Source organism: Lissotriton helveticus, chromosome 6 (assembly GCF_964261635.1).
Source record: "Lissotriton helveticus chromosome 6, aLisHel1.1, whole genome shotgun sequence".
NCBI classification, from domain to species: domain Eukaryota; kingdom Metazoa; phylum Chordata; class Amphibia; order Caudata; family Salamandridae; genus Lissotriton; species Lissotriton helveticus.
In genome coordinates this window covers 2,105,845,468-2,105,873,115 of record NC_136067.1, presented here as the reverse complement: position 1 = coordinate 2,105,873,115, position 27,648 = coordinate 2,105,845,468, and the positions used below count along the sequence as shown (strand labels likewise).

The 27,648-nt window shown below is 50.4% G+C and overlaps 1 protein-coding gene across 3 annotated transcripts in view; it reads right to left on the bottom strand.

Annotated features, from left to right (window-relative positions):
• LOC144764059 (uncharacterized) overlaps positions 1 to 27,648 on the bottom strand; it is a 94,497-nt gene that overhangs the window by 66,135 nt on the left and 714 nt on the right. The gene's annotated exons all lie outside the window — the stretch shown is intronic.

Genomic DNA, 27,648 nt, shown 5'->3' with positions numbered 1-27,648 from the left:
GCTCCGAGTGGGAGTAGGGTACACCAATATGTACTCAGAGTGGGAGTAGGGTACACCGATATGTGCTCCGAGTGGGAGTAGGGTACATCCAATATCTGCTCCGAGTGGGAGTAGGGTACACCAATATGTGCTCTGAGTGGGAGTAGGGTACATCCAATATGTACTCCGAGTGGGAGTAGGGTGCACCCAATATGTGCTCCGAGTGGAAGTAGGGTGCACCCAATATGTGCTTCGAGTGGGAGTAGGGTGCACCCAATATGAGGAGAGCATGTAGCCTTACGGCTAGTGCGGTCTACCTCGAAGTTGGGGAACCAGGTTCGAGTCTCGACAACGACGTTCCACATCCTGTGATGCTGGGCAAATCACTTAATATCCCCATGGCTACAAAAAAAAAAAAAATTAATGTGTCCTTCTGTAACAAAACAGATGCTCATGTAAAGTTCTCTGATACCCAATGTCTCTGATCTAGTTCGCGCTATATAAAACTCTAAAAAAATGTGCGCTCCGAGTGGGAGTAAGTTGCACCCAATATGGGCTCGGAGTGGGAGTAGGGTACACCCAATATGTGCTCCGAGTGGGAGTAGGGTGCACCCAATATGGGGAGAGCATGTAGCCTTACGGCTGGGGCGGTACACCTAGAAGTTGGGGAACCGGGTTCGAGTCTCGGCAACAACGCTCCACATCCTGGGCAAATTACTTAATTTCCCCATGCCTACCAAAAAATGAATATGTCTTTCTGTGACAAAACTGGTGCTCATGTAAAGTTCGCTGATACCCGATGTCTCTGGTCTAGTACGCGCTATATAAAACTAAAAAAAAAAAAAAAAGGTACTATGAGCGGGAGCAGGGTATATCCAATATGTACTCCGAGTGGGAGTAGGGAACATCCAATATGTACTCCGAATGGGAGTAGAGTACACTAATATGTGCTCAGAGTGGGAGTAAGGTACACCGATATGTGCTCAGAGTGGGAGTAGGGTACACCGATATGTGCTCAGAGTGGGAGTAGGGTACACTGATATGTGCTCAGAGTGGGAGTAGGGTACACTGATATGTGCTCAGAGTGGGAGTAGGGTACATCCAATATCTGCTCCAAGTGGGAGTAGGGTACACCAATATGTACTCCGAGTGGGAGTAGGGTACACCGATATGTGCTCCGAGTGGGAGTAGGGTACATCCAATATCTGCTCAGAGTGGGAGTAGGGTACACCAATATGTGCTCCGAGTGGGAGTAGGGTACATCCAATATGTGCTCCGAGTGGGAGTAGGGTACACCGATATGTGCTCAGAGTGGGAGTAGGGTACACCGATATGTGCTCCGAGTGGGAGTAGGGTACACCGATATGTGCTCAGAGTGGGAGTAGGGTACACTAATATTTGCTCCGAGTGGGAGTAGGGTACACCGATATGTGCTCTGAGTGGGAGTAGGGTACATCCAATATACGCTCTGAGTGGGAGTAGGGTACACCCAATATGTGCTCCGAGTGGGAGTAGGATACATCCAATATGTACTCCGAGTGGGAGTAGGGTACATCCAATATACGCTCTGAGTGGGAGTAGGGTACACCCAATATGTGCTCCGAGTGGGAGTAGGATACATCCAATATGTGCTTCGAGTGGGAGTAGGGTGCACCCAATATGGGGAGAGCATGTAGCCTTACGGCTAGTGCGGTCTACCTCGAAGTTGGGGAACCAGGTTCGAGTCTCAACAACGACGTTCCACATCCTGTGATGCTGGGCAAATCACTTAATATCCCGATGGCTACAAAAAAAAATAATTAATGTGTCCTTCTGTAACAAAACGGATGCTCATGTAAAGTTCTCTGATACCCAATGTCTCTGATCTAGTTCGCGCTATATAAAACTCTAAAAAAATGTGCGCTCCGAGTGGGAGTAAGTTGCACCCAATATGGGCTCGGAGTGGGAGTAGGGTGCACCCAATATGTGCTCCGAGTGGGAGTAGGGTGCACCCAATATGGGGAGAGCATGTAGCCTTACGGCTGGTGCGGTAGACCTAGAAGTTGGGGAACCGGGTTCGAGTCTCGGCAACGACGCTCCACATCCTGGGCAAATTACTTAATCTCCCCATGCCTACCAAAAAATGAATATGTCTTTCTGTGACAAAACTGGTGCTCATGTAAAGTTCGCTGATAACCGATGTCTCTGGTCTAGTTTGCGCTATATAAAACTAAAAAAAAAAAAAAGGTACTATGAGCGGGAGCAGGGTATATCCAATATGTACTCCGAGTGGGAGTAGGGAACATCCAATATGTACTCCGAGTGGGAGTAGAGTACACTAATATGTGCTCAGAGTGGGAGTAAGGTACACCGATATGTGCTCAGAGTGGGAGTAGGGTACACCGATATGTGCTCAGAGTGGGAGTAGGGTACACTGATATGTGCTCAGAGTGGGAGTAGGGTACACTGATATGTGCTCAGAGTAGGAGTAGGGTACACTGATATGTGCTCAGAGTGGGAGTAAGGTACACCGATATGTGCTCAGAGTGGGAGTAGGGTACACTAATATGTGCTCCGAGTGGGAGTAGGGTACACCGATCTGTGCTCCAAGTGGGAGTAGGGTACACAGATATGTGCTCAGAGTGGGAGTAGGGTACACTAATATGTGCTCCGAGTGGGAGTAGGGTACACCGATATGTGCTCCGAGTGGGAGTAGGGTACATCCAATATCTGCTCCGAGTGGGAGTAGGGTACACCAATATGTACTCCGAGTGGGAGTAGGGTACACCAATATGTGCTCCGAGTGGGAGTAGGGTACATCCAATATCTGCTCCGAGTGGGAGTAGGGTACACCAATATGTGCTCCGAGTGGGAGTAGGGTACATCCAATATGTGCTCCGAGTGGGAGTAGGGTACACCGATATGTGCTCCGAGTGGGAGTAGGATACATCCAATATGTGCTCCGAGTGGGAGTAGGGTACATCCAATATGTGCTCCGAGGGGGAGTAGGGTGCACCCCATATGGGGAGAGCATGTAGCCTTACGGCTAGTGCGGTCTACCTCGAAGTTGGGGAACCAGGTTCGAGTCTCAACAACGACGTTCCACATCCTGTGATGCTGGGCAAATCACTTAATATCCCCATGGCTACAAAAAAAAATAATTAATGTGTCCTTCTGTAACAAAACGGATGCTCATGTAAAGTTCTCTGATACCCAATGTCTCTGATCTAGTTCGCGCTATATAAAACTCTAAAAAAATGTGCGCTCCGAGTGGGAGTAAGTTGCACCCAATATGGGCTCGGAGTGGGAGTAGGGTGCACCCAATATGTGCTCCGAGTGGGAGTAGGGTGCACCCAATATGGGGAGAGCATGTAGCCTTACGGCTGGTGCGGTAGACCTAGAAGTTGGGGAACCGGGTTCGAGTCTCGGCAACGACGCTCCACATCCTGGGCAAATTACTTAATCTCCCCATGCCTACCAAAAAATGAATATGTCTTTCTGTGACCAAACTGGTGCTCATGTAAAGTTCGCTGATAACCGATGTCTCTGGTCTAGTTCGCGCTATATAAAACTAAAAAAAAAAAAAGGGTACTATGAGCGGGAGCAGGGTATATCCAATATGTACTCCGAGTGGGAGTAGGGAACATCCAATATGTACTCCGAGTGGGAGTAGAGTACACTAATATGTGCTCAGAGTGGGAGTAAGGTACACCGATATGTGCTCAGAGTGGGAGTAGGGTACATCGATATGTGCTCAGAGTGGGAGTAGGGTACACTGATATGTGCTCAGAGTGGGAGTAGGGTACACTGATATGTGCTCAGAGTGGGAGTCGGGTACACTGATATGTGCTCAGAGTAGGAGTAGGGTACACTGATATGTGCTCAGAGTGGGAGTAAGGTACACCGATATGTGCTCAGAGTGGGAGTAGGGTACACTAATATGTGCTCCGAGTGGGAGTAGGGTACACCGATCTGTGCTCCAAGTGGGAGTAGGGTACACAGATATGTGCTCAGAGTGGGAGTAGGGTACACTAATATGTGCTCCGAGTGGGAGTAGGGTACACCGATATGTGCTCCGAGTGGGAGTAGGGTACATCCAATATCTGCTCCGAGTGGGAGTAGGGTACACCAATATGTACTTCGAGTGGGAGTAGGGTACACCAATATGTGCTCCGAGTGGGAGTAGGGTACATCCAATATCTGCTCCGAGTGGGAGTAGGGTACACCAATATGTGCTCCGAGTGGGAGTAGGGTACATCCAATATGTGCTCCGAGTGGGAGTAGGGTACACCGATATGTGCTCCGAGTGGGAGTAGGATACATCCAATATGTGCTCCGAGTGGGAGTAGGGTACATCCAATATGTGCTCCGAGTGGGAGTAGGGTGCACCCCATATGGGGAGAGCATGTAGCCTTACGGCTAGTGCGGTCTACCTCGAAGTTGGGGAACCAGGTTCGAGTCTCAACAACGACGTTCCACATCCTGTGATGCTGGGCAAATCACTTAATATCCCCATGGCTACAAAAAAAAATAATTAATGTGTCCTTCTGTAACAAAACGGATGCTCATGTAAAGTTCTCTGATACCCAATGTCTCTGATCTAGTTCGCGCTATATAAAACTCTAAAAAAAATGTGCGCTCCGAGTGGGAGTAAGTTGCACCCAATATGGGCTCGGAGTGGGAGTAGGGTGCACCCAATATGTGCTCCGAGTGGGAGTAGGGTGCACCCAATATGGGGAGAGCATGTAGCCTTACGGCTGGTGCGGTAGACCTAGAAGTTGGGGAACCGGGTTCGAGTCTCGGCAACGACGCTCCACATCCTGGGCAAATTACTTAATCTCCCCATGCCTACCAAAAAATGAATATGTCTTTCTGTGACAAAACTGGTGCTCATGTAAAGTTCGCTGATAACCGATGTCTCTGGTCTAGTTCGCGCTATATAAAACTAAAAAAAAAAAAAAAGGTACTATGAGCGGGAGCAGGGTATATCCAATATGTACTCCGAGTGGGAGTAGGGAACATCCAATATGTACTCCGAGTGGGAGTAGAGTACACTAATATGTGCTCAGAGTGGGAGTAAGGTACACCGATATGTGCTCAGAGTGGGAGTAGGGTACACTGATATGTGCTCAGAGTGGGAGTAGGGTACACTGATATGTGCTCAGAGTGGGAGTAGGGTACACTGATATGTGCTCAGAGTAGGAGTAGGGTACACTGATATGTGCTCAGAGTGGGAGTAAGGTACACCGATCTGTGCTCCAAGTGGGAGTAGGGTACATCCAATATGTGCTCCGAGTGGGAGTAGGGTACATCCAATATGTGCTCTGAGTGGGAGTAGGGTACATCCAATATGTGCTCTGAGTGGGAGCAGGGTACACTGATATGTGCTCCAAGTGGGAGTGGGGTGCACCCAATAAGTTCTCCGAGTGGGAGCAGGGTACACCGATATGTGCGCCGAGTGGGAGTAGGGTACGCGGATATGTGCTCCGAGTGGTAGTAGAGTACACTAATATGTGCTCCGAGTGGGAGTAGGGTACACCGATATGTGCTCCGATTGGGAGTAGGGTACATCCAATATGTGCTCCGAGTGGGAGTAGGGTTCATCCAATATGCGCTCCGAGTGGGAGTAAGGTACACTGAGCGGGAGTAAGGTACACTGAGCGGGAGTAGGGTACATCCAATATGTGCTCCGAGTGGGAGTAGGGTACATCCAATATGTGCTCCGAGAGGGAGTAGGGTACATCCAATATGTGCTCCGAGTGGTAGTAGGGTACACTGATATGTGCTCCGAGTGGGAGTAGGGTACATCCAATATGTACTCCGAGTGGGAGTAAGGGACATCCAATATGTGCTATGAGTGGGAGCAGGGTACACCGATATGTGCTCCGAGTGGGAGTAGGGTACATCCAATGTGTGCTCCGAGTGGGAGTAGGGTACACCCAATATGTGCTCCGAGTGGGAGTAGGGTACACCCAATATGTGCTCCGAGTGGGAGTAGGGTACACTGATATGTGCTCCGAGTGGGAGTAGGGTACACCCAATATGTGCTCCGAGTGGGAGCAGGGTACACCGATATGTGCTCCGAGTGGGAGTAGGGTACACTAATATGTGCTCCGAGTGGGAGTAGGGTACACCGATATGTGTTCCGAGTGGGAGTAGGGTACATCCAATAGCTGCTCCGAGTGGGAGTAGGGTACACCAATATGTGCTCTGAGTGGGAGTAGGGTACATCCAATATGTGCTCCGAGTGGTAGTAGGGTACACCGATATGTGCTCCGAGTTGGAGTAGGATACATCTAATATGTGCTCCGAGTGGGAGTAGGGTACACTAATATGTGCTCCGAGTGGGAGTAGGGTACATCCAATATGTGCTCTGAGTGGGAGTAGGGTACATCCAATATACGCTCTGAGTGGGAGTAGGGTACACCCAATATGTGCTCCGAGTGGGAGTAGGATACATCCAATATGTACTCCGAGTGGGAGTAGAGTACACCCAATATGTGCTCCGAGTGGGAGTAGGATACATCCAATATGTACTCCGAGTGGGATTAGGGTACATCCAATATGTGCTCTGAGTAGGAGTAGGGTACACCCAATATGTGCTCCGAGTGGGAGTAAGGTACATCCAATATGTGCTCTGAGTGGGAGTAGGGTACATCCAATATGTGCTCCGAGTGGGAGTAGGGTGCACCCAATATGTGCTCCGAGTGGGAGTAGGGTGCACCCAATATGTGCTCCGAGTGGAGTAGGGTGCACAAAATGTGCTCCGAGTCGGAGTAATGTGCACCCAATATGTGCTCCGAGTGGGAGTAGGGTACACCCAATATGTGCTCTGAGTGGGAGTAGGGTACACCCAATATGTGCTTCGAGTGGGAGTAGGGTGCACCCAATATGGGGAGAGCATGTAGCCTTACGGCTAGTGCGGTCTACCTCGAAGTTGGGGAACCAGGTTCGAGTCTCAACAACGACGTTCCACATCCGGTGATGCTGGGCAAATCACTTAATATCCCCATGGCTACAAAAAAAAAAAGTTATGTGTCCTTCTGTAACAAAACGGATGCTCATGTAAAGTTCTCTGATACCCAATGTCTCTGATCTAGTTCGCGCTATATAAAACTCTAAAAAAATGTGCGCTCCGAGTGGGAGTAAGTTGCACCCAATATGGGCTCGGAGTGGGAGTAGGGTGCACCCAATATGTGCTCCGAGTGGGAGTAGGGTGCACCCAATATGGGGAGAGCATGTAGCCTTACGGCTGGTGCGGTAGACCTAGAAGTTGGGGAACCGGGTTCGAGTCTCGGCAACGACGCTCCACATCCTGGGCAAATTACTTAATCTCCCCATGCCTACCAAAAAATGAATATGTCTTTCTGTGACAAAACTGGTGCTCATGTAAAGTTCGCTGATACCCGATGTCTCTGGTCTAGTTCGCGCTATATAAAACTAAAAAAAAAAAAAAGGTACTATGAGCGGGAGCAGGGTATATCCAATATGTACTCCGAGTGGGAGTAGGGAACATCCAATATGTACTCCGAGTGGGAGTAGAGTACACTAATATGTGCTCAGAGTGGGAGTAAGGTACACCGATATGTGCTCAGAGTGGGAGTAGGGTACACCGATATGTGCTCAGAGTGGGAGTAGGGTACACTGATATGTGCTCAGAGTGGGAGTAGGGTACACTGATATGTGCTCAGAGTGGGAGTAGGGTACATCCAATATCTGCTCCGAGTGGGAGTAGGGTACACCAATATGTACTCCGAGTGGGAGTAGGGTACACCGATATGTGCTCCGAGTGGGAGTAGGGTACATCCAATATGTGCTCCGAGTGGGAGTAGGGTACACCGATATGTGCTCCGAGTGGGAGTAGGATACATCCAATATGTGCTCCGAGTGGGAGTAGGGTACATCCAATATGTGCTCCGAGTGGGAGTAGGGTGCACCCCATATGGGGAGAGCATGTAGCCTTACGGCTAGTGCGGTCTACCTCGAAGTTGGGGAACCAGGTTCGAGTCTCAACAACGACGTTCCACATCCTGTGATGCTGGGCAAATCACTTAATATCCCCATGGCTACAAAAAAAAATAATTAATGTGTCCTTCTGTAACAAAACGGATGCTCATGTAAAGTTCTCTGATACCCAATGTCTCTGATCTAGTTCGCGCTATATAAAACTCTAAAAAAAATGTGCGCTCCGAGTGGGAGTAAGTTGCACCCAATATGGGCTCGGAGTGGGAGTAGGGTGCACCCAATATGTGCTCCGAGTGGGAGTAGGGTGCACCCAATATGGGGAGAGCATGTAGCCTTACGGCTGGTGCGGTAGACCTAGAAGTTGGGGAACCGGGTTCGAGTCTCGGCAACGACGCTCCACATCCTGGGCAAATTACTTAATCTCCCCATGCCTACCAAAAAATGAATATGTCTTTCTGTGACAAAACTGGTGCTCATGTAAAGTTCGCTGATAACCGATGTCTCTGGTCTAGTTCGCGCTATATAAAACTAAAAAAAAAAAAAAAGTACTATGAGCGGGAGCAGGGTATATCCAATATGTACTCCGAGTGGGAGTAGGGAACATCCAATATGTACTCCGAGTGGGAGTAGAGTACACTAATATGTGCTCAGAGTGGGAGTAAGGTACACCGATATGTGCTCAGAGTGGGAGTAGGGTACACCGATATGTGCTCAGAGTGGGAGTAGGGTACACTGATATGTGCTCAGAGTGGGAGTAGGGTACACTGATATGTGCTCAGAGTAGGAGTAGGGTACACTGATATGTGCTCAGAGTGGGAGTAAGGTACACCGATCTGTGCTCCAAGTGGGAGTAGGGTACATCCAATATGTGCTCCGAGTGGGAGTAGGGTACATCCAATATGTGCTCTGAGTGGGAGTAGGGTACATCCAATATGTGCTCTGAGTGGGAGCAGGGTACACTGATATGTGCTCCGAGTGGGAGTAGGGTGCACCCAATATGTGCTCCAAGTGGGAGTGGGGTTCACCCAATAAGTTCTCCGAGTGGGAGCAGGGTACACCGATATGTGCGCCGAGTGGGAGTAGGGTACACCGATATGTGCTCCGAGTGGTAGTAGAGTACACTAATATGTGCTCCGAGTGGGAGTAGGGTACACCGATATGTGCTCCGATTGGGAGTAGGGTACATCCAATATGTGCTCCGAGTGGGAGTAGGGTTCATCCAATATGCGCTCCGAGTGGGAGTAGGGTACATCCAATATGTGCTCCGAGTGGGAGTAGGGTACATCCAATATGTGCTCCGAGAGGGAGTAGGGTACATCCAATATGTGCTCCGAGTGGTAGTAGGGTACACTGATATGTGCTCCGAGTGGGAGTAGGGTACATCCAATATGTACTCCGAGTGGGAGTAAGGGACATCCAATATGTGCTCTGAGTGGGAGCAGGGTACACCGATATGTGCTCCGAGTGGGAGTAGGGTACATCCAATATGTGCTCCGAGTGGGAGTAGGGTACACCCAATATGTGCTCCGAGTGGGAGTAGGGTACACCCAATATGTGCTCCGAGTGGGAGTAGGGTACACTGATATGTGCTCCGAGTGGGAGTAGGGTACACCCAATATGTGCTCCGAGTGGGAGCAGGGAACACGATATGTGCTCCGAGTGGGAGCAGGGTACACCAATATGTGCTCCGAGTGGGAGTAGGGTACACTAATATGTGCTCCGAGTGGGAGTAGGGTACACCGATATGTGCTCCGAGTGGGAGTAGGGTACATCCAATAGCTGCTCCGAGTGGGAGTAGGGTACACCAATATGTGCTCTGAGTGGGAGTAGGGTACATCCAATATGTGCTCCGAGTGGTAGTAGGGTACACCGATATGTGCTCCGAGTGGGAGTAGGATACATCTAATATGTGCTCCGAGTGGGAGTAGGGTACACTAATATGTGCTCCGAGTGGGAGTAGGGTACATCCAATATGTGCTCTGAGTGGGAGTAGGGTACATCCAATATACGCTCTGAGTGGGAGTAGGGTACACCCAATATGTGCTCCGAGTGGGAGTAGGATACATCCAATATGTACTCCGAGTGGGAGTAGAGTACACCCAATATGTGCTCCGAGTGGGAGTAGGATACATCCAATATGTACTCCGAGTGGGAGTAGGGTACATCCAATATGTGCTCTGAGTAGGAGTAGGGTACACCCAATATGTGCTCCGAGTGGGAGTAAGGTACATCCAATATGTGCTCTGAGTGGGAGTAGGGTACATCCAATATGTGCTCCGAGTGGGAGTAGGGTGCACCCAATATGTGCTCCGAGTGGGAGTAGGGTGCACCCAATATGTGCTCCGAGTGGGAGTAGGGTGCACAAAATGTGCTCCGAGTCGGAGTAATGTGCACCTAATATGTGCTCCGAGTGGGAGTAGGGTACACCCAATATGTGCTCTGAGTGTGAGTAGGGTACACCCAATATGTGCTTCGAGTGGGAGTAGGGTGCACCCAATATGGGGAGAGCATGTAGCCTTACGGCTAGTGCGGTCTACCTCGAAGTTGGGGAACCAGGTTCGAGTCTCAACAACGACGTTCCACATCCGGTGATGCTGGGCAAATCACTTAATATCCCCATGGCTACAAAAAAAAAAAATTATGTGTCCTTCTGTAACAAAACGGATGCTCATGTAAAGTTCTCTGATACCCAATGTCTCTGATCTAGTTCGCGCTATATAAAACTCTAAAAAAATGTGCGCTCCGAGTGGGAGTAAGTTGCACCCAATATGGGCTCGGAGTGGGAGTAGGGTGCACCCAATATGTGCTCCGAGTGGGAGTAGGGTGCACCCAATATGGGGAGAGCATGTAGCCTTACGGCTGGTGCGGTAGACCTAGAAGTTGGGGAACCGGGTTCGAGTCTCGGCAACGACGCTCCACATCCTGGGCAAATTACTTAATCTCCCCATGCCTACCAAAAAATGAATATGTCTTTCTGTGACAAAACTGGTGCTCATGTAAAGTTCGCTGATACCCGATGTCTCTGGTCTAGTTCGCGCTATATAAAACTAAAAAAAAAAAAAAGGTACTATGAGCGGGAGCAGGGTATATCCAATATGTACTCCGAGTGGGAGTAGGGAACATCCAATATGTACTGCGAGTGGGAGTAGAGTACACTAATATGTGCTCAGAGTGGGAGTAAGGTACACCGATATGTGCTCAGAGTGGGAGTAGGGTACACCGATATGTGCTCAGAGTGGGAGTAGGGTACACTGATATGTGCTCAGAGTGGGAGTAGGGTACACTGATATGTGCTCAGAGTGGGAGTAGGGTACATCCAATATCTGCTCCGAGTGGGAGTAGGGTACACCAATATGTACTCCGAGTGGGAGTAGGGTACACCGATATGTGCTCCGAGTGGGAGTAGGGTACATCCAATATCTGCTCAGAGTGGGAGTAGGGTACACCAATATGTGCTCCGAGTGGGAGTAGGGTACATCCAATATGTGCTCCGAGTGGGAGTAGGGTACACCGATATGTGCTCAGAGTGGGAGTAGGGTACACCGATATGTGCTCCGAGTGGGAGTAGGGTACACCGATATGTGCTCCGAGTGGGAGTAGGGTACACCGATATGTGCTCAGAGTGGGAGTAGGGTACACTAATATGTGCTCCGAGTGGGAGTAGGGTACACCGATATGTGCTCTGAGTGGGAGTAGGGTACATCCAATATAGGCTCTGAGTGGGAGTAGGGTACACCCAATATGTGCTCCGAGTGGGAGTAGGATACATCCAATATGTACTCCGAGTGGGAGTAGGGTACATCCAATATATGCTCCGAGTGGGAGTAAGGTACATCCATTATGTGCTCCGAGTGGGAGTAGGGTACACCAATATGTGCTCCGAGTGGGAGTAGGGTGCACCCAATATGTGCTCCAAGTGGGAGTAGGGTTCACCCAATAAGTTCTCCGAGTGGGAGCAGGGTACACCGATATGTGCTCCGAGTGGGAGTAGGGTGCACCCAATATGTGCTCCAAGTGGGAGTAGGGTTCACCCAATAAGTTCTCCGAGTGGGAGTAGGGTACACCAATATGTGCTCAGAGTGGGAGTAGGGTACATCCAATACGTGCTCCGAGTGGGAGTAGGGTACATCCAATATGTGCTCTGAGTGGGAGTAGGGTACACCGATATGTGCTCCGAGTGGGAGTAGGGTGCACCCAATATGTGCTCCAAGTGGGAGTAGGGTTCACCCAATAAGTTCTCCGAGTGGGAGCAGGGTACACCGATATGTGCTCCGAGTGGGAGTAGGGTACACCGATATGTGCTCCGAGTGGTAGTAGAGTACACTAATATGTGCTCCGAGTGGGAGTAGGGTACACCGATATGTGCTCCGATTGGGAGTAGGGTACATCCAATATGTGCTCCGAGTGGGAGTAGGGTTCATCCAATATGCGCTCCGAGTGGGAGTAAGGTACACTGAGCGGGAGTAAGGTACACTGAGCGGGAGTAGGGTACATCCAATATGTGCTCCGAGTGGGAGTAGGGTACACCCAATATGTGCTCCGAGTGGGAGTAGGATACATCCAATATGTACTCCGAGTGGGAGTAGGGTACATCCAATATCTGCTCCGAGTGGGAGTAGGGTACACCAATATGTACTCCGAGTGGGAGTAGGGTACACCGATATGTGCTCAGAGTGGGAGTAGGGTACACCGATATGTGCTCCGAGTGGGAGTAGGGTACACCGATATGTGCTCCGAGTGGGAGTAGGGTACACCGATATGTGCTCAGAGTGGGAGTAGGGTACACTAATATGTGCTCCGAGTGGGAGTAGGGTACACCGATATGTGCTCTGAGTGGGAGTAGGGTACATCCAATATACGCTCTGAGTGGGAGTAGGGTACACCCAATATGTGCTCCGAGTGGGAGTAGGATACATCCAATATGTACTCCGAGTGGGAGTAGGGTACATCCAATATATGCTCCGAGTGGGAGTAAGGTACATCCATTATGTGCTCCGAGTGGGAGTAGGGTACACCAATATGTGCTCTGAGTGGGAGTAAGGTACATCCAATATGTGCTCCGAGTGGGAGTAGGGTACACCCAATATGTGCTCCGAGTGGGAGTAGGGTACACCAATATGTGCTCAGAGTGGGAGTAGGGTACATCCAATATGTGCTCCGAGTGGGAGTAGGGTACATCCAATATGTGCTCTGAGTGGGAGTAGGGTACACCGATATGTGCTCCGAGTGGGAGTAGGGTGCACCCAATATGTGCTCCAAGTGGGAGTAGGGTTCATCCAATAAGTTCTCCGAGTGGGAGCAGGGTACACCGATATGTGCTCCGAGTGGGAGTAGGGTACACCGATATGTGCTCCGAGTGGTAGTAGAGTACACTAATATGTGCTCCGAGTGGGAGTAGGGTACACCGATATGTGCTCCGATTGGGAGTAGGGTACATCCAATATGTGCTCCGAGTGGGAGTAGGGTTCATCCAATATGCGCTCCGAGTGGGAGTAAGGTACACTGAGCGGGAGTAAGGTACACTGAGCGGGAGTAGGGTACATCCAATATGTGCTCCGAGTGGGAGTAGGGTACACCCAATATGTGCTCCGAGTGGGAGTAGGATACATCCAATATGTACTCCGAGTGGGAGTAGCGTACATCCAATATGTGCTCCGAGTGGGAGTAGGGTACACCCAATATGTGCTCCGAGTGGGAGTAAGGTACATCCAATATGTGCTCTGAGTGGGAGTAGGGTACATCCAATATGTGCTCCGAGTGGGAGTAAGGTATATCCAATATGTGCTCCGAGAGGGAGTAGGGTACATCCAATATGTGCTCTGAGTGGGAGTAGGGTACATCCAATATGTGCTCCGAGTGGGAGTAGGGTGCACAAAATGTGCTCCGAGTCGGAGTAATGTGCACCCAATATGTGCTCCGAGTGGGAGTAGGGTACACCCAATATGTGCTCTGAGTGGGAGTAGGGTACTCCCAATATGTGCTTCGAGTGGGAGTAGGGTGCACCCAATATGGGGAGAGCATGTAGCCTTACGGCTAGTGCGGTCTACCTCGAAGTTGGGGAACCAGGTTCGAGTCTCAACAACGACGTTCCACATCCTGTGATGCTGGGCAAATCACTTAATATCCCCATGGCTACAAAAAAAAAAAATGTATGTGTCCTTCTGTAACAAAACGGATGCTCATGTAAAGTTCTCTGATACCCAATGTCTCTGATCTAGTTCGCGCTATATAAAACTCTAAAAAAATGTGCGCTCCGAGTGGGAGTAAGTTGCACCCAATATGGGCTCGGAGTGGGAGTAGGGTGCACCCAATATGTGCTCCGAGTGGGAGTAGGGTGCACCCAATATGGGGAGAGCATGTAGCCTTACGGCTGGTGCGGTAGACCTAGAAGTTGGGGAACCGGGTTCGAGTCTCGGCAACGACGCTCCACATCCTGGGCAAATTACTAAATCTCCCCATGCCTACCAAAAAATGAATATGTCTTTCTGTGACAAAACTGGTGCTCATGTAAAGTTCGCTGATACCCGATGTCTCTGGTCTAGTTCGCGCTATATAAAACTAAAAAAAAAAAAAAAGGTACTATGAGCGGGAGCAGGGTATATCCAATATGTACTCCGAGTGGGAGTAGGGAACATCCAATATGTACTCCGAGTGGGAGTAGAGTACACTAATATGTGCTCAGAGTGGGAGTAAGGTACACCGATATGTGCTCAGAGTGGGAGTAGGGTACACTGATATGTGCTCAGAGTGGGAGTAGGGTACACTGATATGTGCTCAGAGTGGGAGTAGGGTACACTGATATGTGCTCAGAGTGGGAGTAGGGTACACTAATATGTGCTCCGAGTGGGAGTAGGGTACACCGATATGTGCTCCGAGTGGGAGTAGGGTACACTGATATGTGCTCAGAGTAGGAGTAGGGTACACTGATATGTGCTCAGAGTGGGAGTAGGGTACACTGATATGTGCTCAGAGTAGGAGTAGGGTACACTGATATGTGCTCAGAGTGGGAGTAAGGTACACCGATCTGTGCTCCAAGTGGGAGTAGGGTACATCCAATATGTGCTCCGAGTGGGAGTAGGGTACATCCAATATGTGCTCTGAGTGGGAGTAGGGTACATCCAATATGTGCTCTGAGTGGGAGCAGGGTACACTGATATGTGCTCCGAGTGGGAGTAGGGTGCACCCAATATGTGCTCCAAGTGGGAGTGGGGTTCACCCAATAAGTTCTCCGAGTGGGAGCAGGGTACACCGATATGTGCGCCGAGTGGGAGTAGGGTACACCGATATGTGCTCCGAGTGGTAGTAGAGTACACTAATATGTGCTCCGAGTGGGAGTAGGGTACACCGATATGTGCTCCGATTGGGAGTAGGGTACATCCAATATGTGCTCCGAGTGGGAGTAGGGTTCATCCAATATGCGCTCCGAGTGGGAGTAAGGTACACTGAGCGGGAGTAAGGTACACTGAGCGGGAGTAGGGTACATCCAATATGTGCTCCGAGTGGGAGTAGGGTACATCCAATATGTGCTCCGAGAGGGAGTAGGGTACATCCAATATGTGCTCCGAGTGGTAGTAGGGTACACTGATATGTGCTCCGAGTGGGAGTAGGGTACATCCAATATGTACTCCGAGTGGGAGTAAGGGACATCCAATATGTGCTCTGAGTGGGAGCAGGGTACACCGATATGTGCTCCGAGTGGGAGTAGGGTACATCCAATATGTGCTCCGAGTGGGAGTAGGGTACACCCAATATGTGCTCCGAGTGGGAGTAGGGTACACCCAATATGTGCTCCGAGTGGGAGTAGGGTACACTGATATGTGCTCCGAGTGGGAGTAGGGTACACCCAATATGTGCTCCGAGTGGGAGCAGGGTACACGATATGTGCTCCGAGTGGGAGCAGGGTACACCGATATGTGCTCCGAGTGGGAGTAGGGTACACTAATATGTGCTCCGAGTGGGAGTAGGGTACACCGATATGTGCTCCGAGTGGGAGTAGGGTACATCCAATAGCTGCTCCGAGTGGGAGTAGGGTACACCAATATGTGCTCTGAGTGGGAGTAGGGTACATCCAATATGTGCTCCGAGTGGTAGTAGGGTACACCGATATGTGCTCCGAGTGGGAGTAGGATACATCTAATATGTGCTCCGAGTGGGAGTAGGGTACACTAATATGTGCTCCGAGTGGGAGTAGGGTACATCCAATATGTGCTCTGAGTGGGAGTAGGGTACATCCAATATACGCTCTGAGTGGGAGTAGGGTACACCCAATATGTGCTCCGAGTGGGAGTAGGATACATCCAATATGTACTTCGAGTGGGAGTAGAGTACACCCAATATGTGCTCCGAGTGGGAGTAGGATACATCCAATATGTACTCCGAGTGGGAGTAGGGTACATCCAATATGTGCTCTGAGTAGGAGTAGGGTACACCAAATATGTGCTCCGAGTGGGAGTAAGGTACATCCAATATGTGCTCTGAGTGGGAGTAGGGTACATCCAATATGTGCTCCGAGTGGGAGTAGGGTGCACCCAATATGTGCTCCGAGTGGGAGTAGGGTGCACCCAATATGTGCTCCGAGTGGGAGTAGGGTGCACAAAATGTGCTCCGAGTCGGAGTAATGTGCACCTAATATGTGCTCCGAGTGGGAGTAGGGTACACCCAATATGTGCTCTGAGTGTGAGTAGGGTACACCCAATATGTGCTTCGAGTGGGAGTAGGGTGCACCCAATATGGGGAGAGCATGTAGCCTTACGGCTAGTGCGGTCTACCTCGAAGTTGGGGAACCAGGTTCGAGTCTCAACAACGACGTTCCACATCCGGTGATGCTGGGCAAATCACTTAATATCCCCATGGCTACAAAAAAAAAAAATTATGTGTCCTTCTGTAACAAAACGGATGCTCATGTAAAGTTCTCTGATACCCAATGTCTCTGATCTAGTTCGCGCTATATAAAACTCTAAAAAAATGTGCGCTCCGAGTGGGAGTAAGTTGCACCCAATATGGGCTCGGAGTGGGAGTAGGGTGCACCCAATATGTGCTCCGAGTGGGAGTAGGGTGCACCCAATATGGGGAGAGCATGTAGCCTTACGGCTGGTGCGGTAGACCTAGAAGTTGGGGAACCGGGTTCGAGTCTCGGCAACGACGCTCCACATCCTGGGCAAATTACTTAATCTCCCCATGCCTACCAAAAAATGAATATGTCTTTCTGTGACAAAACTGGTGCTCATGTAAAGTTCGCTGATACCCGATGTCTCTGGTCTAGTTCGCGCTATATAAAACTAAAAAAAAAAAAAAGGTACTATGAGCGGGAGCAGGGTATATCCAATATGTACTCCGAGTGGGAGTAGGGAACATCCAATATGTACTCCGAGTGGGAGTAGAGTACACTAATATGTGCTCAGAGTGGGAGTAAGGTACACCGATATGTGCTCAGAGTGGGAGTAGGGTACACCGATATGTGCTCAGAGTGGGAGTAGGGTACACTGATATGTGCTCAGAGTGGGAGTAGGGTACACTGATATGTGCTCAGAGTGGGAGTAGGGTACATCCAATATCTGCTCCGAGTGGGAGTAGGGTACACCAATATGTACTCCGAGTGGGAGTAGGGTACACCGATATGTGCTCCGAGTGGGAGTAGGGTACATCCAATATCTGCTCAGAGTGGGAGTAGGGTACACCAATATGTGCTCCGAGTGGGAGTAGGGTACATCCAATATGTGCTCCGAGTGGGAGTAGGGTACACCGATATGTGCTCAGAGTGGGAGTAGGGTACACCGATATGTGCTCCGAGTGGGAGTAGGGTACACCGATATGTGCTCCGAGTGGGAGTAGGGTACACCGATATGTGCTCAGAGTGGGAGTAGGGTACACTAATATGTGCTCCGAGTGGGAGTAGGGTACACCGATATGTGCTCTGAGTGGGAGTAGGGTACATCCAATATAGGCTCTGAGTGGGAGTAGGGTACACCCAATATGTGCTCCGAGTGGGAGTAGGATACATCCAATATGTACTCCGAGTGGGAGTAGGGTACATCCAATATATGCTCCGAGTGGGAGTAAGGTACATCCATTATGTGCTCCGAGTGGGAGTAGGGTACACCAATATGTGCTCCGAGTGGGAGTAGGGTGCACCCAATATGTGCTCCAAGTGGGAGTAGGGTTCACCCAATAAGTTCTCCGAGTGGGAGCAGGGTACACCGATATGTGCTCCGAGTGGGAGTAGGGTGCACCCAATATGTGCTCCAAGTGGGAGTAGGGTTCACCCAATAAGTTCTCCGAGTGGGAGTAGGGTACACCAATATGTGCTCAGAGTGGGAGTAGGGTACATCCAATACGTGCTCCGAGTGGGAGTAGGGTACATCCAATATGTGCTCTGAGTGGGAGTAGGGTACACCGATATGTGCTCCGAGTGGGAGTAGGGTGCACCCAATATGTGCTCCAAGTGGGAGTAGGGTTCACCCAATAAGTTCTCCGAGTGGGAGCAGGGTACACCGATATGTGCTCCGAGTGGGAGTAGGGTACACCGATATGTGCTCCGAGTGGTAGTAGAGTACACTAATATGTGCTCCGAGTGGGAGTAGGGTACACCGATATGTGCTCCGATTGGGAGTAGGGTACATCCAATATGTGCTCCGAGTGGGAGTAGGGTTCATCCAATATGCGCTCCGAGTGGGAGTAAGGTACACTGAGCGGGAGTAAGGTACACTGAGCGGGAGTAGGGTACATCCAATATGTGCTCCGAGTGGGAGTAGGGTACACCCAATATGTGCTCCGAGTGGGAGTAGGATACATCCAATATGTACTCCGAGTGGGAGTAGGGTACATCCAATATCTGCTCCGAGTGGGAGTAGGGTACACCAATATGTACTCCGAGTGGGAGTAGGGTACACCGATATGTGCTCAGAGTGGGAGTAGGGTACACCGATATGTGCTCCGAGTGGGAGTAGGGTACACCGATATGTGCTCCGAGTGGGAGTAGGGTACACCGATATGTGCTCAGAGTGGGAGTAGGGTACACTAATATGTGCTCCGAGTGGGAGTAGGGTACACCGATATGTGCTCTGAGTGGGAGTAGGGTACATCCAATATACGCTCTGAGTGGGAGTAGGGTACACCCAATATGTGCTCCGAGTGGGAGTAGGATACATCCAATATGTACTCCGAGTGGGAGTAGGGTACATCCAATATATGCTCCGAGTGGGAGTAAGGTACATCCATTATGTGCTCCGAGTGGGAGTAGGGTACACCAATATGTGCTCTGAGTGGGAGTAAGGTACATCCAATATGTGCTCCGAGTGGGAGTAGGGTACACCCAATATGTGCTCCGAGTGGGAGTAGGGTACACCAATATGTGCTCAGAGTGGGAGTAGGGTACATCCAATATGTGCTCCGAGTGGGAGTAGGGTACATCCAATATGTGCTCTGAGTGGGAGTAGGGTACACCGATATGTGCTCCGAGTGGGAGTAGGGTGCACCCAATATGTGCTCCAAGTGGGAGTAGGGTTCATCCAATAAGTTCTCCGAGTGGGAGCAGGGTACACCGATATGTGCTCCGAGTGGGAGTAGGGTACACCGATATGTGCTCCGAGTGGTAGTAGAGTACACTAATATGTGCTCCGAGTGGGAGTAGGGTACACCGATATGTGCTCCGATTGGGAGTAGGGTACATCCAATATGTGCTCCGAGTGGGAGTAGGGTTCATCCAATATGCGCTCCGAGTGGGAGTAAGGTACACTGAGCGGGAGTAAGGTACACTGAGCGGGAGTAGGGTACATCCAATATGTGCTCCGAGTGGGAGTAGGGTACACCCAATATGTGCTCCGAGTGGGAGTAGGATACATCCAATATGTACTCCGAGTGGGAGTAGCGTACATCCAATATGTGCTCCGAGTGGGAGTAGGGTACACCCAATATGTGCTCCGAGTGGGAGTAAGGTACATCCAATATGTGCTCTGAGTGGGAGTAGGGTACATCCAATATGTGCTCCGAGTGGGAGTAAGGTATATCCAATATGTGCTCCGAGAGGGAGTAGGGTACATCCAATATGTGCTCTGAGTGGGAGTAGGGTACATCCAATATGTGCTCCGAGTGGGAGTAGGGTGCACAAAATGTGCTCCGAGTCGGAGTAATGTGCACCCAATATGTGCTCCGAGTGGGAGTAGGGTACACCCAATATGTGCTCTGAGTGGGAGTAGGGTACTCCCAATATGTGCTTCGAGTGGGAGTAGGGTGCACCCAATATGGGTAGAGCATGTAGCCTTACGGCTAGTGCGGTCTACCTCGAAGTTGGGGAACCAGGTTCGAGTCTCAACAACGACGTTCCACATCCTGTGATGCTGGGCAAATCACTTAATATCCCCATGGCTACAAAAAAAAAAAATGTATGTGTCCTTCTGTAACAAAACGGATGCTCATGTAAAGTTCTCTGATACCCAATGTCTCTGATCTAGTTCGCGCTATATAAAACTCTAAAAAAATGTGCGCTCCGAGTGGGAGTAAGTTGCACCCAATATGGGCTCGGAGTGGGAGTAGGGTGCACCCAATATGTGCTCCGAGTGGGAGTAGGGTGCACCCAATATGGGGAGAGCATGTAGCCTTACGGCTGGTGCGGTAGACCTAGAAGTTGGGGAACCGGGTTCGAGTCTCGGCAACGACGCTCCACATCCTGGGCAAATTACTTAATCTCCCCATGCCTACCAAAAAATGAATATGTCTTTCTGTGACAAAACTGGTGCTCATGTAAAGTTCGCTGATACCCGATGTCTCTGGTCTAGTTCGCGCTATATAAAACTAAAAAAAAAAAAAAAGGTACTATGAGCGGGAGCAGGGTATATCCAATATGTACTCCGAGTGGGAGTAGGGAACATCCAATATGTACTCCGAGTGGGAGTAGAGTACACTAATATGTGCTCAGAGTGGGAGTAAGGTACACCGATATGTGCTCAGAGTGGGAGTAGGGTACACCGATATGTGCTCAGAGTGGGAGTAGGGTACACTGATATGTGCTCAGAGTGGGAGTAGGGTACACTGATATGTGCTCAGAGTGGGAGTAGGGTACACTGATATGTGCTCAGAGTGGGAGTAGGGTACACTAATATGTGCTCCGAGTGGGAGTAGGGTACACCGATATGTGCTCCGAGTGGGAGTAGGGTACATCCAATATCTGCTCCGAGTGGGAGTAGGGTACACCAATATGTACTCCGAGTGGGAGTAGGGTACACCGATATGTGCTCCGAGTGCGAGTAGGGTACATCCAATATCTGCTCCGAGTGAGAGTAGGGTACACCAATATGTGCTCCGAGTGGGAGTAGGGTACATCCAATATGTGCTCTGAGTGGGAGTAGGGTACACCGATATGTGCTCCGAGTGGGAGTAGGGTGCACCCAATATGTGCTCCAAGTGGGAGTAGGGTTCATCCAATAAGTTCTCCGAGTGGGAGCAGGGTACACCGATATGTGCTCCGAGTGGGAGTAGGGTACACCGATATGTGCTCCGAGTGGTAGTAGAGTACACTAATATGTGCTCCGAGTGGGAGTAGGGTACACCGATATGTGCTCCAATTGGGAGTAGGGTACATCCAATATGTGCTCCGAGTGGGAGTAGGGTTCATCCAATATGCGCTCCGAGTGGGAGTAAGGTACACTGAGCGGGAGTAAGGTACACTGAGCGGGAGTAGGGTACATCCAATATGTGCTCCGAGTGGGAGTAGGGTACACCCAATATGTGCTCCGAGTGGGAGTAGGATACATCCAATATGTACTCCGAGTGGGAGTAGGGTACATCCAATATGTGCTCCGAGTGGGAGTAGGGTACACCCAATATGTGCTCCGAGTGGGAGTAAGGTACATCCAATATGTGCTCTGCGTGGGAGTAGGGTACATCCAATATGTGCTCCGAGTGGGAGTAAGGTACATCCAATATGTGCTCCGAGAGGGAGTAGGGTACATCCAATATGTGCTCTGAGTGGGAGTAGGGTACATCCAATATGTGCTCCGAGTGGGAGTAGGGTGCACAAAATGTGCTCCGAGTCGGAGTAATGTGCACCCAATATGTGCTCCGAGTGGGAGTAGGGTACACCCAATATGTGCTCTGAGTGGGAGTAGGGTACTCCCAATATGTGCTTCGAGTGGGAGTAGGGTGCACCCAATATGGGGAGAGCATGTAGCCTTACGGCTAGTGCGGTCTACCTCGAAGTTGGGGAACCAGGTTCGAGTCTCAACAACGACGTTCCACATCCTGTGATGCTGGGCAAATCACTTAATATCCCCATGGCTACAAAAAAAAAAAATTATGTGTCCTTCTGTAACAAAACGGATGCTCATGTAAAGTTCTCTGATACCCAATGTCTCTGATCTAGTTCGCGCTATATAAAACTCTAAAAAAATGTGCGCTCCGAGTGGGAGTAAGTTGCACCCAATATGGGCTCGGAGTGGGAGTAGGGTGCACCCAATATGTGCTCCGAGTGGGAGTAGGGTGCACCCAATATGGGGAGAGCATGTAGCCTTACGGCTGGTGCGGTAGACCTAGAAGTTGGGGAACCGGGTTCGAGTCTCGGCAACGACGCTCCACATCCTGGGCAAATTACTTAATCTCCCCATGCCTACCAAAAAATGAATATGTCTTTCTGTGACAAAACTGGTGCTCATGTAAAGTTCGCTGATACCCGATGTCTCTGGTCTAGTTCGCGCTATATAAAACTAAAAAAAAAAAAAAAGGTACTATGAGCGGGAGCAGGGTATATCCAATATGTACTCCGAGTGGGAGTAGGGAACATCCAATATGTACTCCGAGTGGGAGTAGAGTACACTAATATGTGCTCAGAGTGGGAGTAAGGTACACCGATATGTGCTCAGAGTGGGAGTAGGGTACACCGATATGTGCTCAGAGTGGGAGTAGGGTACACTGATATGTGCTCAGAGTGGGAGTAGGGTACACTGATATGTGCTCAGAGTGGGAGTAGGGTACACTGATATGTGCTCAGAGTGGGAGTAGGGTACACTAATATGTGCTCCGAGTGGGAGTAGGGTACACCGATATGTGCTCCGAGTGGGAGTAGGGTACATCCAATATCTGCTCCGAGTGGGAGTAGGGTACACCAATATGTACTCCGAGTGGGAGTATGGTACACCGATATGTGCTCCGAGTGCGAGTAGGGTACATCCAATATCTGCTCCGAGTGAGAGTAGGGTACACCAATATGTGCTCCGAGTGGGAGTAGGGTACATCCAATATGTGCTCCGAGTGGGAGTAGGGTACACCGATATGTGCTCCGAGTGGGAGTAGGATACATCCAATATGTGCTCCGAGTGGGAGTAGGGTACATCCAATATGTGCTCCGAGTGGGAGTAGGGTCCATCCAATATGTGCTCCGAGTGGGAGTAGGGTCCATCCAATATACGCTCTGAGTGGGAGTAGGGTACACCCAATATGTGCTGCGAGTGGGAGTAGGATACATCCAATATGTACTCCGAGTGGGAGTAGGGTACATCCAATATGTGCTCTGAGTGGGAGTAGGGTACACCCAATATGTGCTCCGAGTGGGAGTAAGGTACATCCAATATGTGCTCTGAGTGGGAGTAGGGTACACCAATATGTGCTCAGAGTGGGAGTAGGGTACATTCAATATGTGCTCCGAGTGGGAGTAGGGTACATCCAATATGTGCTCCGAGTGGGAGTAGGGTGCACCCAATATGTGTTCCAAGTGGGAGTAGGGTTCACCCAATGAGTTCTCCGAGTGGGAGCAGGGTAAACCGATATGTGCTCCGAGTGGGAGTAGGGTACACCGATATGTGCTCCGATTGGGAGTAGGGTACATCCAATATGTGCTCCGAGTGGGAGTAGGGTTCATCCAATATGCGCTCCGAGTGGGAGTAAGGTACACTGAGCGGGAGAAAGGTACACTGAGCGGGAGTAGGGTACATCCAATATGTGCTCCGAGTGGGAGTAGGGTACACCCAATATGTGCTCCGAGTGGGAGTAGGATACATCCAATATGTACTCCGATTGGGAGTAGGGTACATCCAATATGTGCTCTGAGTGGGAGTAGGGTACACCCAATATGTGCTCCGAGTGGGAGTAAGGTACATCCAATATGTGCTCTGAGTGGGAGTAGGGTACATCCAATATGTGCTCCGAGTGGGAGTAAGGTACATCCAATATGTGCTCCGAGTGGGAGTAGGGTACACCAATATGTGCTCCGAGTGGGAGTAGGGTACACCCAATATGTGCTCCGAGTGGGAGTAGGGTACATCCAATATGTGCTCCGAGTGGGAGTAGGGTACATCCAATATGTGCTCCGAGTGGGAGTAGGGTACATCCAATATGTGCTCCGAGTGGGAGTAGGGTACATCCAATATGTGCTCCGAGTGGGAGTAGGGTACATCCGATATGTGCTCTGAGTGGGAGCAGGGTACACCGATATGTGCTCCGAGTAGGGTGCACCCAATATGTGCTCCGAGTGGGAGTAGGGTTCACCCAATGTGTTCTCCGAGTGGGAGTAGGGTACACCGATATGTGCTCCGAGTGGGAGTAGGGTGCACCCAATATGTGCTCTGAGTGGGAGCAGGGTACACCGATATGTGCTCCGAGTGGGAGTAGGGTACATTCAATATGTACTCCGAGTGGGAGTAAGGTACATCCAATATGTGCTCTGAGTGGGAGCAGGGTACACCGATATGTGCTCCGAGTGGGAGTAGGGTACATCCAATATGTACTCCGAGTGGGAGTAGGGTACATCCAATATGTGCTCCGAGTGGGAGTAGGGTACACTGATATGTGCTCCGAGTGGGAGTAGGGTACATCCAATATGTACTCTGAGCGGGAGCAGGGTACACCGATATGTGCTCCGAGTGGGAGTAGGGTACATCCAATATGTGCTCCGAGTGGGAGTAGGGTACACTGATATGTGCTCCGAGTGGGAGTAGGGTACATCCAATATGTGCTCCGAGTGGGAGTAGGGTACATCCAATATGTGCTCCGAGTGGGAGTAGGGTACATCCGATATGTGCTCTGAGTGGGAGCAGGGTACACCGATATGTGCTCCGAGTAGGGTGCACCCAATATGTGCTCCGAGTGGGAGTAGGGTTCACCCAATGTGTTCTCCGAGTGGGAGTAGGGTACACCGATATGTGCTCCGAGTGGGAGTAGGGTGCACCCAATATGTGCTCTGAGTGGGAGCAGGGTACACCGATATGTGCTCCGAGTGGGAGTAGGGTACATTCAATATGTACTCCGAGTGGGAGTAAGGTACATCCAATATGTGCTCTGAGTGGGAGCAGGGTACACCGATATGTGCTCCGAGTGGGAGTAGGGTACATCCAATATGTACTCCGAGTGGGAGTAGGGTACATCCAATATGTGCTCCGAGTGGGAGTAGGGTACACTGATATGTGCTCCGAGTGGGAGTAGGGTACATCCAATATGTACTCTGAGTGGGAGCAGGGTACACCGATATGTGCTCCGAGTGGGAGTAGGGTACATCCAATATGTGCTCCGAGTGGGAGTAGGGTACACTGATATGTGCTCCGAGTGGGAGTAGGGTACATCCAATATGTACTCCGAGTGGGAGTAGGGTACATCCAATATGTGCTCCGAGTGGGAGTAGAGTACACCCAATATGTTCTCCGAGTGGGAGTAGGGTACACCCAATATGTGCTCCGAGTGGGAGTAAGGTACACCCAATATGTGCTCCGAGTGGGAGTAGGGTACACCCAATATGTGCTCCGAGTGGGAGTAGAGTACACCCAATATGTTCTCCGAGTGGGAGTAGGATACACCAATATGTACTCCGAGTGGGAGTAGGGTACACCCAATATGTGCTCCGAGTGGGAGTAGAGTACACCCAATATGTTCTCCGAGTGGGAGTAGGGTACACCCAATATGTGCTCCGAGTGGGAGTAGAGTACACCCAATATGTTCTCCGAGTGGGAGTAGGGTACACCCAATATGTGCTCTGAGTGGGAGTAGGGTACATCCGATATGTGCTCTGAGTGGAGTAGGGTACATCCAATATACGCTCTGAGTGGGAGTAGAGTACACCCAATATGTGCTCAGAGTGGTAGTAGAGTACACTAATATGTGCTCCGAGTGGGAGTAGGGTACACCGATATGTGCTCCGATTGGGAGTAGAGTACACCCAATATGTTCTCCGAGTGGGAGTAGGGTACACCCAATATGTGCTCCGAGTGGGAGTAAGGTACACCCAATATGTGCTCCGAGTGGGAGTAGGGTACACCCAATATGTGCTCCGAGTGGGAGTAGAGTACACCCAATATGTTCTCCGAGTGGGAGTAGGATACACCAATATGTACTCCGAGTGGGAGTAGGGTACACCCAATATGTGCTCCGAGTGGGAGTAGAGTACACCCAATATGTTCTCCGAGTGGGAGTAGGGTACACCCAATATGTGCTCCGAGTGGGAGTAGAGTACACCCAATATGTTCTCCGAGTGGGAGTAGGGTACACCCAATATGTGCTCTGAGTGGGAGTAGGGTACATCCGATATGTGCTCCGAGTGGGAGTAGGGTACATCCAATATGTGCTCCGAGTGGGAGTAGGGTACATCCAATATGTGCTCCGAGTGGGAGTAGGGTACATCCAATATGTGCTCCGAGTGGGAGTAGGGTACACCGATATGTGCTCCGAGTGGGAGTAGAGTACACCCAATATGTTCTCCGAGTGGGAGTAGGGTACACCCGATATGTGCTCTGAGTGGGAGTAGGGTACATCCGATATGTGCTCCGAGTGGGAGTAGGGTACATCCAATATGTGCTCCGAGTGGGAGTAGGGTACACCCAATATGTGCTCCGAGTGGGAGTAGGGTACATCCAATATGTGCTCCGAGTGGGAGTAGGGTACATCCAATATGTGCTCCGAGTGGGAGTAGGGTACATCCGATATGTGCTCCGAGTGGGAGTAGGGTACATCCGATATGTGCTCCGAGTGGGAGTAGGGTACATCCAATATGTGCTCCGAGTGGGAGTAGGGTACATCCAATATGTGCTCCGAGTGGGAGTAGGGTACACCCAATATGTGCTCCGAGTGGGAGTAGAGTACACCCAATATGTTCTCCGAGTGGGAGTAGGGTACACCCGATATGTGCTCTGAGTGGGAGTAGGGTACATCCGATATGTGCTCCGAGTGGGAGTAGGGTACATCCGATATGTGCTCCGAGTGGGAGTAGGGTACACCCAATATGTGCTCCGAGTGGGAGTAGGGTACATCCAATATGTGCTCCGAGTGGGAGTAGGGTACATCCAATATGTGCTCCGAGTGGGAGTAGGGTACATCCAATATGTGCTCCGAGTGGGAGTAGGGTACATCCAATATGTGCTCCGAGTGGGAGTAGGGTACATCCGATATGTGCTCCGAGTGGGAGTAGGGTACATCCAATATGTGCTCCGAGTGGGAGTAGGGTACATCCAATATGTGCTCCGAGTGGGAGTAAGGTACACCGATATGTGCTCCGAGTGGGAGTAGGGTACACTGAGTGGGAGTAAGGTACTCTCACCGGGAGTAGGGTCGCTCATCACCCTCAGGTCTCTCACAACCTACAGTGTTAAGCGCTCTGACAGTCACGCGAGTCGCTTGATTATCAAATGAACGCTGCTCTGATGCTTAATGAACCAACCCCAACATTACAGCCATGGTGTCAAACATTTAACATCGAACAATCCAATGTACCTTTATTTTTACTGTACTTTCGCTGCACTGTATTTCTATAGCTGC